Source organism: Limulus polyphemus, unplaced genomic scaffold, assembly GCF_000517525.1.
Source record: "Limulus polyphemus unplaced genomic scaffold, Limulus_polyphemus-2.1.2 Scaffold416, whole genome shotgun sequence".
NCBI classification, from domain to species: Eukaryota; Metazoa; Arthropoda; class Merostomata; order Xiphosura; family Limulidae; genus Limulus; species Limulus polyphemus.
Window position 1 is genome coordinate 168,059 of NW_013666026.1, and position 21,466 is coordinate 189,524.

Consider the following 21,466-nt stretch of genomic DNA (forward strand, 5'->3'; position numbering starts at 1 on the left):
ATTATAACGCCCCCACGGCTGAAAGGGCGAGCATGTTTGGTGGGACGGGGATTCGAACCATCGACCCTCAGATTACGAGTCGAGTGCCTTATCCACCTGGCCATGGCACATTACATGATGACTCACATTAGGATTTGTGCCCCGGTGTTGGATGTTTGTATTGTGGCTGCAATTTTATTTTTCTTTCTCGTGAATTTACATTTAATTGTTGGGTGTTTGTATTGTGGCTGCGATTCTTTCTTCTCTCTCATGAATTTACATTTAATGGTTGGATGTTTGTATTGTGGCTGCGACTTTACTTTCTTCTCTCTCATGAATTTACATTTAATTGTTGGATGTTTGTATTGTGGCTGCGATTTGTCTCATGAATTCACATTTAATTGTTGGGTGTTTGTATTGTGGCTGCGATTTTTCTTTCTTCTCTCTCATGAATTTACATTTAATTGTTGGATGTTTGTATTGTGGCTGCGATTTTTCTTTCTTCTCTCTCATGAATTTACATTTAATTGTTGGATGTTTGTATTGTGGCTCAGATTTTTCTTTCTTCTCTCTCATGAACTTACATTTAACCGTATTTCATCTAAATTTTGGATATGCGGCGTACGATTCGCGCTATCCTTCCTTATGATGTATTATCTTTAATTTTTAGCTTTTATAAATACATATTTATATATATATGTGTGTGTTATTTAGTTATTTATTAATTATTTTTTCTTTCTTTAAATATTTTTAATTATTATATATACTTACAACAAGTTTCCAGTGTAAATTAGAGGATTTTAGGAGAAAGAAATGGGGATCAAGACTGCTCGACAGTATAGCAAACAGGGTAAACAAATGCAAGCCTAGCCTAGAATCAAATATTAAGCAAATTAAACCAAAATAGTTATTATATTCTTAAAATAAGTTGAAATTAATTAGAATATTTATAAGAGTTAAGAATAATAATATTGTTAGCTATAGTCATCAAGAACAAAAGCTAATGATAAGATTTTTTAAGACAGTGAAGTATGATATTTTGCTTTAAGTAATTGAGCTTAACACTATTGTTCCATTTTGCCGTTTTCCCAGATATTAATATGATAACAGTAAACTAGGTCTACTTATTTACTATGTAGCGTATATTTCGACACTATAAAATAGGCTTGAATGATTGTTGTTCCTCAAGACGTGAGAAGAAAAACTTGGATAAATGATAATAAAGAACAAATTGACACGTCTAAATGTAAACTTTTTCTAGTTTATTTTGTGCGACGTTTCGAGCAGACGCCCTTCGTGTTACAGTCCTTACTGCCTGTCAATTTATTCTTTGTTATCACTATAGAATAGGCCTACTGATATGTTCATCAACTATAGCAACAGGCCAATCAAACGTAAGCCTAATTTAGAATGAATAAGTGAGTATAAAATTCTACGATTTAAGTAAATAGATCCAAGTTGACTGATATACTCTCAAAATAACTAGAAGTTAACTAGAATATTTGTAAGAAATTAATAAGAATATTAATTGGGCCTTAAATGAAAAAAAAAAAACTACTAAATTCCGAGAGAATTGATCGTTTTCAATCTCCCAACAAAGTAGAAAAGGTACTAATTTTATGACGACTAGTAGTGCCTTTTTACAACTCAGCTTTTAACTATATACTTCTCAGTTTTAGGAACTAGATCTAAACTGACATCTTACCTTGTTGGATGGTTCTTGTACTGAGTAAGAAAATAAGAAGAAGAAATTATTCAGCCTCACATGATGAGAACAGACCAACTTAATTAGTTTTCTTGGTATTAAACTATCCTATAATAATTAACCCATTTCTTTTGGCTGCATAATATACCGGCATATACCTGGTCAAATGGCCTATACCAAATGTTACTAATGTTTCCCTCATCATTTTAAGAGACTCAGTCCTAAAACAGGTTACATTTTGTGTAACCTCAGGAGCATCACTTTTCTCGAAAGTTAAAATTACACCTCCTTTATTTTATTAACCTGGTCCCTACGAAAAAAAATCACAATTTTCATTTCACCAAGAATCTGTAATAACAATAACTTACATGCTAATTGCCACCCAAGCTTATAATTCAAAAAGCTTATTGCAGACTTTTAGTATTAGTATGAAAGAAACTAATTTTATTTTCAACAACCCTATCATGATTATCAACCAACCCATACTCCATATATCTTTCAAAATCCAGGGCACGATTCCTTAAGGTCAAATTAATTTCGTCGCCGCTGTTTTAATCTTAGTTTAAATAATCCTTAATAAAGTCGATAGTTACGTCCCCTGACACACTGTTTCCAAGCCTACCCAGGTGGAACCCATCACGTGCATACATACATCTCTCCCCTACCCTTAAACCTGTCACACAAATCTAACCAGTCGATCTGGTGATCCAGACTTATCCTCGGTAATCTCTTATTTAATCCATTTTCTAGTTCACACCTAACAACGTGGATGAACTCTCAACTCAGAAGTAGTTATTTGTATTTGGTTGTATACCCTACAGATATGCCACTACTATCATTAGTTCGTTTCAATATGTACTACAAACAGAGAATCTTCTTTAGTTCTTGCCAATAAACTGCCTTCTCTCTTTTTCGTATTCTGAACTTTGAAACCTTTCAAGCAAGTTTTGGCCGTTTTTTTTTCTCCTGTATGCTTCACCATACAAAGCATATATTTCAGTATATACTTTATTAAAGAATCCCTAACTACAAATACATCGAGATATCGATGTCAGTATCCAAAGTTTAAATTTGTTTCAAACAGTTACCTACACTGCAGATTATTGGCCCTCCAGCAAATATATATATCTGCTGCTTACTTTGTGGATCTTAAAGTCGTTCGTTTTGGAGTTTGTTTTGCGTATTTGTATGTTTTTCTCAGACAAACGAGTAGAAGAGCCATTGTAGTTTGGCAAGCATTCGTGTAACGTTTTACATATTATTTAAATATTTACTTGTTGCTGTCAAAACTATAAATATTGAATGAATAATGTTAGACGGTGATACAAACTGTTGTGAGAATGGAATGTTAAGAAAAGTGCGTAACTGTTTGTTTTTTTTTGACACACACAAAGCAGTTGTAATGTTGGCTCACTAAGTACAAGTTTGATTAAAATCGTATGGTTGGTTACCAGCAGAATTGAGAACCGATATATTTGATTTTTGTTTTTGTTTAATTTTTTTGGACGTAGGACTGAATTGTTTGTGCCTACCTAAATCATTCTGTACATGTGCAAAGTTATTAAACCGTTGATAGCTTTCCTTGTTTAGCTAAAGAATTACGACTTGCTCTTAGAAACGGATGAAACTGAACATGGTTCAAGTTTTAGGTTGTTTTGTTTGTTTTTCCTCTTCATAGCTGTCAAAATTATGGAACTCGTTTGATCGTGTGAGCTTAACTAATTGTTCAGAAGTAAGCAAACCATTTAAGTAAGAATTTGAGAAAGCGCAATTACGCACATTTATACTCTTTGAAATCAGTTGCCTGATAACATATGTTTACACTTCAAGAGGGTTTATTTTAGTTTCCCATCATTAAGGTACTTGTTTTAAATCGTTATTTCTGGCCTTGAATCTGTTTCTTCGTTGCACGTCGCCTGATTCTTGACTGCCCAGATATTACACATGAAAGACCGCTTTTAAAACTTTAAAAGTAATGTTACTTTCATTAAGAGGGTATTCAGGCTGTAAGTATATGTATAAGGTATACACAATGTTGACCAAAATGTCTGATTTTGGGGTTTTCAAAGAAGATAGAAGTTTTAACTTAGCCAATTTATAAATCGTGTTCATAAAAACAGGTATCATTTTTCAAAACTACCACATACTATTTGGGGAATAAAATGAATGCAAGACGTGTGCTTAATAATAAGTTGGCAAACAACGATTTATAAGCATAATAAATTATTTATTTATTTTGGGGGGAAGGGGGGAACATACTACACGTTTCTTCAGGACCATACATGAAAAAGGCAGATCAATGTTCTGTCGAAACGTGTAGTATGCTCCCCCCAAAATAAATAATTTAATATGCTTAATAAATCGTTGTTTGCCAACTTATTTTTATATTAGCATAATATGATTCTATACTTAGACACCTGCTTGTTATTCTGCTGGAACTTGCTACTACAGAGTTGACTCATTACAACGTTATGTATATATTTATGCAGTATGTTTAGAAAGAACTTTCAGTCATCAGTAAATACTTGTTAGCTAAAAACACAAAAAAAAACGTACAAAAATAAAAATTTCTATTATTAAGGACTAATATTGTCTACCTTTCAGACTAAACATTGCACGCTTATATACCATAGGCAGCGACAAACAACGTAACATCATTCAGCATTGAATAATAGTAAGATTTTTATATCATATTTCAAGCAAATTTTACTTCTTGTGTTATTTATAGCAAACAAAACACAAAAGTTTCAATCTACAGGTTAACTTTAGCCTAACTCTCAATATGTGGTTTGCATAACATATATGTATGTTCCCTTCTGGTGGTTCGTGAATAAGGAAGTAACAGCATTGTGGTTCGCCGAGATAAAAAAAAAAGTAATCATTTACGTGGTTTGCGAAACAAAATTTTTGAGAACCACTTATGTAGCCATTTGTAAACGGCTGATTTTGGTAGAATTGTTCGATGAGCGACCGCAAATGTGGTGAATCAATCACGAAACGTAGAATAACCGAATAAGAGTGATTTTATTTTGTCCAATTCTGTGATAACGTCACCCGGTGGGACAGTGGTAAATCTACGGACTTAAAACGCTAGAATCCGGGGTTCGATTTCCCTCGGTGAACATAACAAATAGTATAATCTAATGTAGCTTTTCTCTATAAAAAAATTAACAAATAAATGCATTTTAAAAACACTAATTGTGGGATAATTTAATGAATTTTAAAAACACTAATTGTGTGATAACTTAATGAATTTTTAAAACGCTAATTTATAACATATGATGACTTAATTAAGAAGAAATGTAAATTATGAAGTTATTATTCACTGGGGCCCGGCAGGGTCAGGTGGTTAGGACGGTCGACTCGCAATCTGTGGGTCGCGGGTTCGAATCCCTGTCCCACCAAACATGCTCGTCCTTTCAGCCATGTGGGCGTTATAATGTGACGGTCAAACCCACTATTCGTTGGTAAAAAAGTAGCCCAAGAGTTGGCGGTGGGTGATGATGATTAGCTGCCTTCCCTCTAGTCTTACATTGCTAAATTAGGGACGGCTAGCTTTGCGCGAAATTCAAAAAACAAACAAACAAACAATTATTTACTGTGTTAGGTTTTTCTAGTTTCACATCTTGGGATCTTAATTTGAAGTGTCTGGCTTACATCTGTTAGTTTGAATGACCGAAAATGAATCGATCGTGCCACCACAAAATTAGTTCATCAGGTGGTACAAAAAACTAATTACTCCCTCGACATGAAAAATACTGTCCTTTCGACAAACTCACTGTCCCTCTGCTATAAAAAAAGATTACAACGAAATCACTATACCCTTTACCATGAAAATGATATCCTACGACGAAATACCCCATCCCCTTCACGATTGACAGATCACTTAATTATCAAAAATATAAAACACTATTATAAACAGTACATATAAGTGCGATATGCTGGAAATAAGAATATTCATCAACAAATACGTAATTGAGTGTAAAGATTCTAGATATTCGTCTGCAATGTTAATTGGCATAACATTGACAAGCAATCCATTTCTTTGTGAAATGACATTTCCTCTCGCGCGACGATGGCGATTCCATCATAATGATAACCAATTGATCGAAAGAAGTAACGATTATAGAATCACCCTGTCAGTAATGAAGTAATGAATTAATAATTGTAGTAATTTCCTCGTCGTGCACCGGCTTAGCTTGTGCTTGTGGCGCAGCTGTTGTTTCTAGCGTCACAATCGAGCAATACAAATAAAGTTAATGATATATTAATTGATGTTCCCATGAACTACAAGATTACTGCCTATAAGCTTATATTAAATGATGTTCCTATGAACTAAAGGAATACTGCCTATAAGCTTATATTAAATGATGTTTCTATAAACTACAGGAATATTGCCTATAAGCTTAATGTCAAATCACGAGGTAAGAAGCTGCAGTTTAGCGATGTTTTGGTTAAATCGTTTATGACGGTACACCTTACAAATTCTGATTTAAAAAAAAAAAATTGGGTCCTGCGATATGAATTTTTTTCTTCAAATTTTCAAGGTTTATCATAAATAATTAGTTCAGTTCTTTATTGATTGGCATTTTTTTTATTCTGACATCTAAATGGAATATGCATTTTTGAAAGTTGTATTTTGATATCCGTGAAAAAATGTTTATTATCTAGTTGTAAGTTTTCTAAATATGATAGCTTTAAAATATATGTTGTCCGAAACGTAGTGTAGTGAGAGTGAGCTATTCTGTTTTTCAGCGAAGTTTAACGCAGTGAATTAAATCTGTACAAAATGTAACGAAATATCGTACTTAGAAAAATCGTGGTTGAATTAACCAAAGCAAGTTGCAACTTTAAGGTGTTTTGTTACAATTTCGTTAATCTTCTCATAGAATCTATACAATGTGAAATATATCGAATTGTTAGTATATTTCGGCATTGTATAATTTCAACTTGAACAGCACCTTAAGGGACACCCGAGCTACAAGGCTCAAGGCGTAAAGTGTCTTAGAACTGCTAGCCAGAAGGAGGTGAACACAACAGCAGTATCCGCCACCTTTTCGGATACTATAAATCGCACAGCAAAAAATGACTGTCTCATTTAAAACCCATTCACAGCTGAAATGTGCGTAAAACGTGTTCAGCGGAATATCTAGGTTTGAACCATAGGTTTTTCGATACGCAGACCGGAACGCAAACCACTAGGCCACATCCTGCTAGTATATTTTGTAGAGCAGTCAAACACAGTAGTTAAAAATTGATCTGTGAGAAATTATGAATTGTTATCAACACAACTGAAAATATGCACGATTAAATACGTCACAATTGTTAGAGCACACCAGCTAGATTAAAATATACAAGCTTTGAAAAAGTAATTAGTTTTGATTGTATTTCTGTGGTAAAATTGAGTATATATAAATGTAGTTAAGTACAGTGGAATGTGTAAGGTATACAACGGTATAATAGTACCCGTTTGTCAAACAGCTGAGTTAATGAGTACAGTGGAATTTGGAGATACAACGGTTTAACTGTTAACTGTTTGTTGAAAAATATAAGTGGAGTTAAGTACAGTGGAATGTGTGATTCAGATGAAAAGATTTCAGGGTAACCCCTGATGAGGTGAAATTACACGTGCTTCCGGTATATCTGAAGTATTTTCTGTCTATTAAACGTATTAAATGTTTTTCAGACCTGTGTTCATGGTGCTAGAGAACGTACTGAATATTTGTCAGACCTGTGTTTGTGGTGCTAAAGAACGTATTAAATGTTTGTCAGTCCTGTGTTCGTGGTGCTAAAGAACGTATTAAATGTTTGTCAGTCCTGTGTTCGTGGTGCTAAAGAACGTATTAAATGCTTGTCAGTCCTGTGTTCGTGGTGCTAGAGAACGTATTGAATGTTTGTCAGCCCTGTGTTCATGGTGCTAGAGAACGTATTAAATGTTTGTCAGTCCTGTGTTCGTGGTGCTAAAGAACGTATTGAATGTTTGTCAGACCTGTGTTCGTGGTGCTAAAGAACGTATTGAATGTTTGTCAGTCCTGTGTTCATGGTGCTAAAGAATGTATTGAATGTTTGTCAGTCCTGTGTTCGTGGTGCTAAAGAACGTATTAAATGTTTGTCAGTCCTGTGTTCGTGGTGCTAAAGAACGTATTGAATGTTTGTCAGACCTGTGTTCGTGGTGCTAAAGAACGTATTGAATGTTTGTCAGCCCTGTGTTCGTGGTGCTAAATAATTTGTTTTGCTGAAACAATATAACAATGACGGCCTGCGCATGATCAATACAAAATGGGTCACGGCTTAGGCGGGTGTACACTTCCGTCTTCAAAGTTTGGCTTATTAATTTTACTTAATAAGATTCTGGCCAGGCCTTGGAACACACAGGTACTCGCCTGGAGTTGTTGCTTACACCGAATAAGGACACTTCGAGAAGAAGCACTGAAAGTGGGGGAACGGGGGGAGGAATAGGTTTCGTAAGGTAAAATCAGAGATGATAATACAAGTGTTTGAATGAGCCTAAAGTCGTGCTAGATAGATACGTCTGGCTATATTAGATATTGGTTACTCCTTTTATTCAGTTTCTGAGTTTTTTCTGAGTGTAAAAGATTGTTTAGCTGATGGTTGAAGGAAAATGTTACTCGCAATCCTGTTTTATTAAACCCATTGATTTTGTCCTTTAACTTTACTATCTGTGTGGTTGCTATAACAATATTATAAGTACAATAAATCCATATATTTATCAGAAGAGCTAAAAAAATGTATTACGATGACTTTGAAACGTATAACAAGAAGTTCTTTAAATTAACAGAAACCCTATAGAAAGTTTTATTTCCCAGGCATTGAAAAATTAATTATTATCATATTATGTTATAGCTGGATGTTCATGTGTTCAAAGTAATACTAAACAAGAATAATATTATGGTGTAAACTACTGGTTTTAAACATAACTAACCAGTTAGTAGAATTTATAGTTCTACTTTATTCCAAAACAGTTTGTATGGAATTTTCTGTTACATGTGTCAAATCTTAATATAAGGCCAGTGTCTCTTTCACTAAATATTTAATACTATATATATATGTATGTGTGTGTGTGTGTGTGTGCGCGCGCGCGCGTGTGAGAGAGAGTTGTTGGATGGAGTTTTAACGCGTTAAAGAACACATGTTCTTTTTATTTACAACTTACTCAAATCCAATTTAAAGACTAAGGCTATAAATATCGAAAAATCAGTTATTTCTTTTCCAACTAGGCAAAACACAATTATTGATTTGTATTTCAGATATGCCAGTTAAGATATTGTGTTCATTCATCTGTGATTTGGTATTCTGTTTCAACCAGTAATATATTCTAGATGTAAACTCACTTGTATTCTTTCTTCTTGGTGGTAAGCGTGTATTTAGATTTTGTATACCATTCAGGAATTATCAACGGTTTTTATGTAGAGTAGCTGTATTATATTAAATACATGTAATTTTGTTTAGGAGCTTCCCGGTTTCAGTAAATTGGTGGTGGACAAGTTTATTACATCGCCCGATTTTTTCACACTTTTCCTCGGAATCATCGTCTGTTTTGAGACCCTAATACGTGTAGATGCAAATATGTTTCATGGATGATGCAGTACTGTCTAATTATTACACCAGCAACTTTATAGGCTATCTGGGTATTGCATCTGACGTTTTTTGGCTATAAATGAAGGTTCTTACTGAGTGTCAGTTTAGAGACCTATCTGCTCTAACATGTGCGTAATGTTACCATTGCCAAGGGTTGCGAGTTAACGCCATAGAAAACGTAAAAGGCAGACATTGTTTCTTTGAGCTAAGGGGGACTTTTGACAAGGCAGGCTACTAGAAGAATTAAATTTAACAAGTCTGGTGTGAGTCGCTGGACGCAGAGAAATAGAGAAATTGGCTGTGTGGATCAGCGGAAGGGAAGAGGTAGGAAGAAAACTTCCACAGCAGCTGACGAGTATGCTCTGAAACGCTCGAGCCTGCAGAATCGTCGACTGTCGCTCACAGATCTCAAAATAGCACGTCAGGAAACTTCAGGGATCAGTGTCACTGTGCACGCCGTCAGGTCTCCCAGCAAAACGGCCAAGAAAGAAACCCCTCTCACCAACAAGACCAGGGAGATGAGACTCAGATGGGCCAAAGTGCATGCTGACTGGACTGAAACAATGTAGAGCACAATGATTTTCTTAGACGAATCAAAGTTCAACCTGCACGGGTCTGATGGGGAGCACTTTGCACGACGTCGATGTGGAGAAGGGTTTCATCAAGCGTGTTTGAATGCAACTGTGATTCATCCGCAGTGTCAGGTGATATGGGGATATATCTCTGGCCAGGGGATGGGACGCATGCATTTTGTGAAAGGCGCTGTTAATGCCGACAAGTATATCGAGATCCTCGAGTCTCGGTTAAAGCCAACAATTCTGGATCACTTTGGTGGAGCCGATCAGAGCATATTCCAGGATGTCTCTGTTCCTTGCCACAGGACTAAACGATTTGTTAATTTTCATGCACTCTATGCAACATACGTGAAATACGGAGAAAATGTCACTCTACTTATATTGAAAAGACATCTTAGGTTTTATTTCATTGCTTCAGGTGAAGGACTATCTTCGAAAAGAGAGGACCAAGACACTACGCTGTCCAGATCTCAACCCTATCGAAAACTGCTGCAAGGTAATGGGTAATAAAGTGTAAGAGAAGAAACTGAGAAGCACCTTGAAACTATAGGAAGCCATAATCCGCGTGTGGCATCATGAACTCACACCTGCCGACATTCAGTACCTCGAGTACTCTATGCCACGGCGATTTCAAGCGGTTATCAAGGCCAGAGGGAGCACAGCAAAATATTAAAACAAGAAACAGATTTTTTGTCAATTACTTTAAGGCGTTATCCTTAAATCTAGGTTTTCTTACTAAGAGAACATTTTCATATTTGCCAAGTATTTGTTGATCATCTGCTGTAATACGTTTGTCACGGTTGGTTTGTTAATAAAGATGCATATATGTGTTTGTATGACTGAGATATGAGTCAGCTTAAACCACAAAATGTCCATAACCGTTTAACACTAATTCTGATTTTTCCACGATGCACAATCTCGTAAAGAATTACAGGAACCAATAAAAGTGTGAAAAAAAATTGGGCGATGCAATAATTTTTTCCACCACTGTATGAAGCATCTTACAGCATGGTTTCATAAGTTGTTATATAATACCGTACAAGTACTGAAAATCACTGTAAACACCATCTTCAAAGAAAACGTCAACCACATCTTAATAACATCCCAGTACAAGAACAACCAACATTTTCCACGTGCAGCTTTATATACCCCTATCTTCTAGACTGTGTTTCGTCTAGAAAATTGTAGGTTTTTAAGGATTTGGTGCCCAAAGTTGTCAAATGCATGAACTTGCTATACGTATGACTAGATTAGTGAGCTCGTTTTAAGCTTGATAACAATGACAAGCCTGTTGTATAGCCAGTCATAGAGAACACTATACAAACAGCTCGTGTGAGTAAGTACATTTTGAATGCTAATAAATACAGGTTTTGTTTTATTTTACATAACATTTAGGAAATAATAATATAAACTATATACTATCTTCTCCCTAGCTTCTTTTTGATTGCGATACCACGCCCATATGTGTGTTTCATAACAATCTTCTGATGTACTATGTATAGGACTTGGATCAGTGTTTAGTAAACGTCTTACAATCATTGAAAAGACAAACAGATAACTTGTTTATATTCTTATCCTTGAGAATCAAAATAATAATGTTAGAAGCTAAGTGTATAAAATACTTGTAAACGTTCCATTTCCTTGCCTTTATATACTAGCAAAGACTAAAAGAGAGAGTGAAACACTACTTATGCAATCTGTTTTCATATCATTAATGAAATTGTCAGTAATTTGACAGATGTTAAATTAAATTTGGTTTACTTGTTTTTGCAGTTAAACATTTCAATACTAAGTCTTACCTACACTAAAGCTACCGGAATTTTATGCATTGAATAATCATATTACTGTTTCATTTGGTTTTGGTATGCTATATATACATTAAAAAAGGTTTCATATTTGAAGTTCGTTTAAAGTGCAAGATAGATAAAAAAATTGACAATCAAAATTGAAAATGTGGTTAAATAATGAACGTAAGACAAACATGGTTGACTAAAAGTTCTGTCTTCCTGATGCTAAATATCGGATAATGAAAACAACAGAAAGGAAGGCAAGTTTGATAAACCAAAAGGATACTTTTCTGGAGATTTTGTAATGAGACATAGTAAAATAGAATGAGGAGATTCCCATTTGATCGAATCAGAGAAGTGTTGTTGTTAAAACTTATGAAAAGACCAGCGCTACAATTTCTTGCTGTGTTATTTCAGAAGTTGAAGAAACGACAGCTTCTTTTGACAAAGACAATTCTAAAGAGGAATAGCACAGATAAAACTAAGAAATGTGTGCTTTTGATGTGGGTGATCCAGCAACATGGCCAGAAATCGAATCAAAAGTACAACAGTTGGTGGTTAAAATGGATCCAGTACAGGTACATAGATTTGACTTTTCCAAAGACGACAAGGGAATGAAGTTGACAACAATTATTACAAACATACGACTTGTCAATAGAGAAAAAGTCCCTATAAAGTGTATTCAATATTCGGTCACTCGGGATTGAGTGTTTCTTTGTAGTTTGTTTTGGGGAATTTTTGAGGGGAGGATACAAGCATTTCAGCACCACTAGCTTTTCAATATCGCCGAATAGGACAAGGAACTGGATAATATTTTCAGCATTTTTAAGGCGGCATTAAAAGTCAGGAGATCATCCATAGAGGCATTTCAACAATGGGAAGAATTAAAATATCGATTGAAAATGAACCACACAATCAGCAAAGAAAAATATGTTTAACATTGGGAAGCTTTGCTTAAAAGACTTCCAGGAACTCAAAATATTTCTGTTCATTGAAGTCATGAGAAGGCTTTCGCAGTCAGAAATGGAGATTTCCTGAAATGTGTTGAATATTTAGCCATATTTGATCCTGTCGTAAAATAAAATCTGAGAAACATCGCAACACAACTCCATACACCTTAACTGGGAAAGGACATCCAGAATGGTGTGTCCAACAAGATTCAGACTCATGTGTTAACTGCTGCTAGAAATGCCAAATATTGCTTGATTGTACTACACTGTACTCCAGGTATAAGCCACACAGAGCAGATTCCGATGATCGCTCATAGGTTTATCATGAATACTGAGTCATATGCAATTGGAGTTCGTGAGATAAGTTTCAAAAAATATTTTCTCGATTTTTTGCCGCTAAAAGGCACAAATAATGCCGATGTCATCAAAGTTGAGGGAATAGGGAAAAATTTGAGCGGGAACAACACATTCGCTAACAAATTTAAAAAAATACATTATTTACTTGGCTGGGAAGGCAAATAGGTAGCGCCGGACCTAACATTTTCTAATAATTAACGTAAATATAGGCAATTGCATAACAATGTAACTCATTTCGCCGAATTTCTGCGAAACGGCAATTGCTGAATATGTAACGTTGACAAAAAAGTGATATGAAACCCTGACAGAGATTCGAGAATACATTTTCAAGTGAAAGAAATGCGATCACTTCAAGGGAGGCGAACCCAATCACTTTGCTGTGATACCTCTGAAACTGCTGCAGTAAGAAATATTAAACTCGGACAGGAAATCAGTAGAAACTTGTTTCAAATTTTGTGAAGTTCCGACAAAAGTTCCATCCTTTGTACAGTGGAGATTTAAAGTAGAAATAAACCCCATCCTCTGCACGAGGAGGACATTAGTTAGAGGTAAGCTCTACCCTTTCTATAAGGTTGATTATATAAATAAGTCCCTGTTCTCTTTACAAGGATGATATAAAATAAAATCAGTTCCTATCTTTTTTTTTATAAAGGCGATATATACAGAAAAAGTAATATCCAATTTCTATAAAATGGAGACACAAAGTAGAAGGAAGCCTCATCTTCTCTACAAGGAAATATATATAGAATAACCCTAACAGTTACTTAGTGCCTGTTTAGAGTTTTTGGAAGGTATAGCCGGTGGACAGTCCAGAGATCACGCAACGTAGTATGTTAATTAAACCTCGACAAGGAGAGAAATATAAAGATTAATCCTTGTCCTCTTTGTAGGAGCTGTATAAGATAGAAGTAATCCCCACCGTATTTCTAATTTTGGTATAATTGAGAAGTAATCTCCATTCTTTGTACAAGGGGGATGTTTGTTTGTTTGTTTTGAATTTCGCGCAAAGCTACACGAGGGCTATCTGCGCTAGCCGTCCCTAATTTAGCAGTGTTAGACTAGAGGGAAGGCAGCTAGTCGTCACCACCTACAGCCAACTCTTGGGCTACTTTTTTACCAACGAATAGTGGGATTGACCGTCACATTATAACGCCCCCACAGCTGAAAGGGCGAGCATTTTTGGTAGGACGGGGATTCGAACCCGCGACCCGAAGATTGCGAGTCAAGCGTCCTATCCACCTGGCCATGACGGGCCAAGTGGGATATATAGCATTACGTTACTTTTCTCAGTACGAGAAAAGTCGTTTTGAGGAGTGTTTTAATCACTATAAAGGTGAAGTAACAGTAATTCTATTTTATAGAAACCTTGTTTGATAACTGTTGTAAATAGCGTACTTATTGGATTTTCAATCCATAGCCTACTATAAGGGTACATTTGTGTTGGGGTCTGATCGGACCCAAGGTGACCCACAACCTACACTTTCAGTTTTCATTGAGTTGAATTTTGCAGTATTGTGGTAATCTCATAATATTTTGGTGGATAATGACTTGAATGTACGAGTATAATATAACTTCGGCATTTTTTTGATACACTGTTTGTATAAAAATTGGTTTAATACTACATATTTGTATACTGAGGAGCAATGTAATTTTGTAATTTCTAGATTTTTCAACATATTTATTCTAGAATGCATTTATATATTTTACGTTGTTCACATTGCATGATAACCCTATTCAAAGTTGTAAAGCAATTGTTTTTGGAATTTCAATTCAGAGCTTGTTATAATAACAAGTTTATGCTGGTGTCCGGCTGGACCCCAAGTGTTCCACAATGTGACTTTTCAAAAGTGTGCTGATGAGGATTAAATACGGGCTTAACTTCTAGATATACGTATATATATACACACACGCTTGAATCACTCAAATAACAAACTAAGTTCATTATGTCCATTTACTTTCACATAATTATACAACATTGAAAACTTGCGGGTTATCTTTAATACTTAATATTACAAAACTAAATTAGCTCAGTAGAAATGCATCGTTTGTGCAATTTTTCTAATCTATTTCTCTTCAAGCTAGGAAGTACGTTACTGATTTCACTATAAAAGAGGACTAAGATTAAAAGTCCTTTGGAAATACGAAATATGAAGTGTGTGTGTGTTTGTGTGTACATATTTCCAACGGAAACCTAAGAAAGGAGTAATCCTCTCTTTCAAAGGGAGCTTAGTTAATTTCCGGTCTCTCTGTGAAGGAGATCTTAGGTAGAAGTTCTTCATTTGTCTACTATACTGGGCCTTTCTACAAAGAAGACATCAGCTAAAATTTATCCCTTCCTACTACAAAGGTGAATTAACTGTAATTCTAGATATCTTTATTCTCTACAATGGATAGTAAAAAGTGCAAATAGGCCCCATCTTCTCTACAAGGAGAGAAATATGAAGAGTAATCTGTGTCCTCTGTATAAGATGAGAGTAATCCCCATCGTCTGTATAATTTCGGTATAATTGAGAAGTAATCCCCATTCTTTGTACAAGGGGGATATAAAGCAGCAGTTATTTCCATCCTTTGTACAGTGGAGATTTAAAGTAGAAATAAACCCCATCCTCTGCAAGAGGAGGATATTAGTTAGAGGTAAGCTCTATTATCTCTATTAAGGTTGGTTATATAAATAAGTCCCTGTTTTCTTTACAAGGACTATATATATAGATACAGTTTTTATCATTTTTATAATGGCGATATATATAGAAAGTAATCCCCAATTTCTATAAAATGGAGATACAAAGTAGAAAGAAGTCTCATCTTCTCTACAAGGAAATATATGTAAAGTAACCCTGACCTCTTTACAATGGCTACAGGGTGTTTAATACGTTATATTAAGACGATTTCGAACATGCAAACCAGAGTGTCAAATGACATCTACAACCGATATAAAGTCGCGGTCGAACGCCATGCATCGGAACTACGTTTTAATATCATTTGGGGTTCGTAGATTAGTGTGATGCCACCGAAAATTCATCGTTTTTGGGAATGATATGTAACACCCTTTTCCGACGCAAAATATCCATACATTGAAATCGTAAAGACAAATATATCTTGTACTTAGTGGCATTGGATAGCAAAGAAGAGTGGATCGGCTTGAGATAACAGGACCTGCAACAAGACATACCCCAAGCATGGTAAGCAAAGTGCGGACTCTTGTAACAGGTGAAAATCCACGAAAAAAAAAATCAGTGGGAAAATTGTCCATATGCCACAGGGAACAGTATAAAACTTCATCAAAAAGAATATCTGTCTGAAAACGAAGCTAACAGATAGTCTGCTACAAAGATAAGATTGCCATTCATACTGTCACAAACCTCAAGCAGCTGGAGAATGAAACCGATGTTCATGTTATTCAATAATAAGACATGTCTGTCAAGTCACGTGGATTTTGGTGCGATCAAACTGTTGAAGCAGACACTGGAAAGCTATCATACTTGTACACTAGATGATTATTGAAGTAACTCAGAGAGGAATGGTGTGTTTTGGACAAGGAAACCTCACGATGGGGCTTTTTGTAGTATAAATTACGCTGCAGGGTTGTTGTTAACGTTCGTCAGATCAATAATGAGTCCACGAACTCAAAGGTCATTGGAAAAAGCCAGGCAGTAGTATGCAACTTAATCAAGAAGGATCTCCTTCTGGAAAAGCGACACAAGTTACGCACAAAAATTATTTCTACGACGTATCTGTTCAACTGTTGCGTATCTAAAGCGGCTGGAGAATGAAATGGGTTTTTTTTATGTTATCCCATACGAAGCCATACCGGTGAAGTCGCTCGACACAGCGCCTATGGATTTCTGTGTGGTCGGACGGCTGAAACGAGCGCTGGGAGACCGTCATCTCCGTACGCTAAATAGCTTGTGAAAAGCAAGCATGGAGGAGGGTTGTGTTTTGAACGTGACAGCCTTACTGCTGAGCCTTTTGCGATGGAAACTATACTGCAGCACTATTGTCAAAATCCACAACCGTCAGATAAAGCATGACCGGACGTGACGACATGGACTTTAACAACGTGGTGAGGCTCCAAAATCGCGTTAATATAACGCACTCAACCTCTGCATATAAAATTGTAAGAAACCATCCTCCTCTACAATAGGAATATAAAGGAAAAGTAATTACAAATCTCTATATAATGGAGATATAAAGTATAAATAAGTCACATCTTCTCTAAAAGGCTGACATAAAGAAGGGGTATATGAAATATAACTAATTCTTGACTTCTTTACAAAGGAGGGGCACAAGGAAGAAGTAATTATTGTGAAACTTGCCAAATGTACAGGTTTTTACTTCCTTTCCTTGTTTTAGCGCAATGCTGCACGATAGGCTGTCTGCACTCTGTTTATCGCCGGGAATTCTCGAACCACAGATTTTAGCGTTGTAAGTCCATAAACTTACCACTGGCCCACTGGAACATACACATAGAGGTGCTAAAAGAAAGTATTTCCGGTTTTTCCCTTGGTTGAATATCCACTCATTGTGGCTGCATTGTAGCCTAAGGATAAATCAGTCTGGTACTTGTAACGTATAAGTAATGTGTAGGTAGCATGCTCTGTCTTATTTGTAGGGTTCGAAGAGCATTTTCACTATTTTTTCCTGCATCTAAATATCTATAATGTCTCTATTGGCTATATCGTCTCACTTTGTTTACGTTGTCTATTTCAAAATAACGAAATTGGCATTTTTTTTATATGTGTGTGTTTTCTTTTCTGGTTATGTTTATGTTGCTCTTGCGTTTGTTAAAATTCAAATTAATTGGGCGGATGCGCGAACCACGTATAATAAACAAGGATGTTATTTCTCTTTCTTTTTAGACGCACAGTTATTAAGAGTGTAGTCTGCAAACTGTCTTGCTCCAGTTTTCATGTTATTTTTCATGCATTGTCTGTCCGTGCTCTCATGTGCATTGCTCATGAAGCATGTTAGTAGCGTTTCATATATTTATGTTAAACTTTGACACTTGTGTACTGCTGAATAGAAATTAACATATCGGATTACTCAGTAACACAACAAACACTTCTTGTCTGCCGTCCGTCAGTCATGTCGTATTTGCACGTGTTTCGTTTATGTTTCACTGCCATGGAATTTATAATCTAAATGAAGTACGTGATTAATATGATTAGATGTTTGGAACTGTTGAAAGAACTTTTCTTTTATCCTTGTTAGATTACTAAAACGTATATAAAGATGCGTATGTAAATGTCTGTATAAGTATGTTTACGTTTACGATTTATTGGTAAGGTCAGGGAAACGACTTTGATAAGGTCAGGAAAACGACCTTTGAGGAAAATTGTGCTTTAAGAATGCAAGTTTTTCTTTTTTGTTGTTGTTGTTGTTTTCAGCTGATCTTGTATTCTTATAATGCATAAAGAAGTGTAACAATTATAAACATGTTTGTTAATCTGACGATGGATATGCAGATGGTAGCATAGATTTTTCTTCATTCTTGGTTATCAGGAATATTTTTATTGAAATTTTTGAAACTTTACGAATCTTAAATAATGAAACAGTTTGTCGTGTTTCCTAAACTGTAAATGTTGCAGTGGTTATTTCATTTTGTCGTTGTTTTATATATAATTTTTGGCTTTGTAGCTTTAATTTCTCTGCAGTTACATACTGTTTTATGATTCGTATAGACACTGTTACAGCATGATTTTTGTACTTTTTTTTTAGTGATAAGCGTGGTAAAATCCATGCGTGCACACGATTATAGACATATTATTGCAATCTAAGTACCAACATAAAGTTTTAAAATGAAGCTATAAAGAAATGGTAAAAATCTCTATGAAATCGTTTGGCTAAAACATTGACCACTCATTTTTTGTCTCCCCCACGGTGTGAAAGAGGTAAGTCTACGGATTGACAACGCTAAATTCAGGGATTCGATTTCCTTCAGTGGATACAGCAGATAGTCCGGTGTGGCTTTGCTATAAGAAACACACACACACTCATTTATTTATTTTTTGTTCTCTGTTACAGCGGTTTGAACGTTGTTCTTGTAGTTACGCTGTAGCTTCATTTGTTTGTTATTCGTAACTGTAACATAAAAAAAAACGAAACAGTTTATAGCGAGTTTGTGTAAACTGCCCTTTTTTTAATCGTTTTCTTTTTATTGTAAAGTTTGTCGTAGAGGGTTAGACAAAAAAGAAATATCTTGTATGTGAGAGACATAGCCGACAACCAAGAGTCAACACACGTTCATGTGATGTCTTAACTATTAGACATCTCTGTTCGACACGTGTACGTTTTATCACATACATCTCCTTTTCATCTCGTATACCTAAAATAGACAATGCATCAAATATCCCTTAAAGAGTGCTTCTTTTTTTTACGTCCTGTATACATCATTACGAACTGGTTCGGACACCCCTGCATCTTTCCTGAATGCAAATATTCAAACATTTATTGTCAAGAAAAAACTACAACAAAGTGAAGGGAAAATATGTCGCAGTGATGTCGAGTCACCGCAGTGGCTTTATAAGAACTGCTACAGCTTTCTCTCATAAGATTTGATAAGAAAAACACTTGCTTATACAACGTAGTGCATAACGTGACTTGCAGTTATATTAAAAGAACAAAATATGATATAAAAGCTGGCGCATTTTGAAGAAAGAGGGTCTTCAGGGGTAATTGTCATCAGTGAGACTTTGAAGTACATATGGAAAAAAAAATGGCGTGGTTCGTTTTTCTTTTATAAGTGAGCAGACAGATGAAACCACAATGTAATTTTAAATAAGCTGTCTTCGCGATACGTGCCACCTATCTCTCCTATATCAATAAGTTTGTATTTTTACTTGTTATTGTAAAAAAATATATATATATATATATCTATATGCACGTGCAACTTATATTCGTAAATGAACACGTAAGGATATAGCTTTGAACAGTTGAGTATATGGTTACATGTGACTAAACGTTTAATGTTTAACATGTACTTTTTTTTCTTGTTTTTGACTCAATGTACAAAAGGTCATTCATACTTTAAAGGATCATTAAGTTGGACATACTGGTGCTGAAGACCATATTTATTTTTCCCGGCGATCATATACTGTTTCCTATACTTCTGTATCTGAGAATTATCGATGGGGTCATTATAGAAAATGAATGGTTTCACCCATTTCGCTTTGGCCAGTTCTTTACACTGAGTATTGCACCAGACAAAAACTTGTAATTACTCAATATGACACAAGAACATGTTGACCCCAACCGGTAATCAACGGAAAAACATTTCGGTAATTTCCACAGAGTTTCCATAAGGTCGCACTTCTTTTTTTCTTTTTTTTTGAGAACACCCGTGTCAACATTTTCAATCTTCTTGGTGCTACTTCCCATAAACCAGCTCATATTTTAGTCCTAAGACTTTCAAAGGAACTCTTAACCGCACCAGAAGTAAAACAAAAAAAAAGAACATTGAAACTATACCTGTTCTTTTGATTTTTGTGTTTTATGTACATCTGCAAACATATGGTAACAGCATAATTTTCATGATACAACATACAAAACAAAACAAAATGTTACTAAACTAACTGAGTGATTGTGTTGCAGTTTTGAGATGAAATAAAACATTTTGTTTTCCATTACTTTAGCCTAGTAACTGACGGCCAGATTGATTTGTAGTTTCTCTTATCGGTTTGTTTGTTTGTTTGAAGTTAAGCACAAAGCTACACAATGGGCTATCTGTGCCCTGCCAACCACGGGTATCGAAACCCGGTTTCTTGCGTTGTAAGTCCGCAGACATAACGCTGTGCCACTGCGGGGGCACTCTGATCGGAAGAATTGTTATCTAAAGAATGAATATACTTTTCAATATGTTTAATAAAAATACGAAAATTGCTTTTTAGCATTTCTTGAATTTTTTAATATATAAAATATCCAGGTTACTTGAGGTTATAGTTGCAAATAATTTAACTTTTCTTTTTTCAAACAACGTCCCAAACAGTTTATCCTGTGGTTCTAATGGCAATTGCAAATGCAAACCTAATTTATATTTCATCGGTGTTCCCGTTCTCCCCAAAAATATTTATAAAAGAGCATGAGTAAATGTAAATTCAAGTAAAAAAATAAAAGTTAATAATTGATGTTAAAATTAATAAATATTAATGTATTATTTAACCATATCTCAGTTTGTGAAAATTACGTTTCACCGACTTAATCTAAGTCACACTAAAATTGTTCTTCATCTTGCAGCAGTTTGATGATATAGCCCCCCCCCTCAAGTGGCACGGATAGCCCATTGCGTAGCTTTGTGCTTAATTAAAAACAAACAAATTGATAATATAAATTGTCTCAATCACTATTGTGTCAGCCTTGCATTGCCTGATAGTTAGGGCACTCGACTCGCATTCTGTGGCCCGCGAGCTCGAATCTCATCACTAAACATGCTCGTTCTTTCAGTCTTTGGAGCGTTTTAAAGTGACAGTCAATCCCGCTATTCGTTGATAAGAGAGTAGCCCAAGATTTGGCGGTGGGTGG

General features: G+C 35.4%; 1 protein-coding gene across 1 annotated transcript in view; it reads left to right on the top strand.

The window, feature by feature from the left end:
- Positions 1-21,466, top strand: part of LOC111085473 (protein TMEPAI-like) — an 81,485-nt gene that overhangs the window by 7,866 nt on the left and 52,153 nt on the right. The window lies entirely within an intron of this gene.